Source organism: Penaeus japonicus, unplaced genomic scaffold (assembly GCF_977035675.1).
Source record: "Penaeus japonicus unplaced genomic scaffold, GWHDUDI00000001_assembly GWHDUDI00000003, whole genome shotgun sequence".
Classification (NCBI taxonomy): Eukaryota; Metazoa; Arthropoda; class Malacostraca; order Decapoda; family Penaeidae; genus Penaeus; species Penaeus japonicus.
Window position 1 is genome coordinate 10,988,558 of NW_028234405.1, and position 1,049 is coordinate 10,989,606.

Consider the following 1,049-nt stretch of genomic DNA (forward strand, 5'->3'; position numbering starts at 1 on the left):
TATAGAGAGAGAGAGAGAGAGAGAGAGAGAGAGAGAGAGAGAGAGAGAGAAAGATAGATACATATATATATATATATATATATATATATATATATATATATATATATATATGTGTATATATATATATAGAAAGAGAGAGAGAGAGAGAGAGATAAAGATAGATACATATATATATATATATATTATATATATATATATATATATATATATATGTATATATATATTTATATAAATGTATGTATGCATGTATATATATACATATACATAGATAATTCATAATGATAATGATAACGAAAATGCTGCAAAAATATATAAAAAGAATAAAGTGTCTTCTCATAATAAAGCAATTTTATTTTCGTTTTCCTTTCAACCGTTTTTCTAATGATTAAAAAAAAAGAAAACAAAATAAAAACTCATTAGCACCTTAACAAATAGACTATCCAAATCCCAGCTGCCCCTTTTTATCGTTTTTGTTTTTGTTTTGTTTTTTCTTTATTTATTTTTATTTTTTCTCTATTTATGTTTCTTCTTTTTTTGTTCCATTGTTTGGTCTTTGTTACTCGCTTTCTTGGACTTGTCCCAGATCTTGCTCGTATTAAGAGTTATCTTATTACTATCTTTATCATTATTGTTACCCTTGTTATCATTAGCGTCAGTATTATTATCATAAGTATCATCTTCAGTGTTAATATTAAGTTTTTATGTGTTGTTATGGTTTTCCTTATCTTTATCATTATCTTCGTTATTCTTGTTTTTATTAACATTATCATTCTGAAAATAATTCGCACTGTTATCTTTATTTCCTTTATTTTAATTGTCATTAAAATTATCTTTATCACATTGGTAATCATTGTGATTATGATTAGCATTAGAGCTATGGTCATCTTTTTCTGTTTGTCATCATTATTATCATTTATATCATTACTATTATCATCAGTATTATCATCCTTATCATCATCATCATCAATGTTATCATTACCTTCATTGTCATCTTTATTATTATCATTGTTGTTATTATCATTAGCATTACTACTATTACTATTATAATC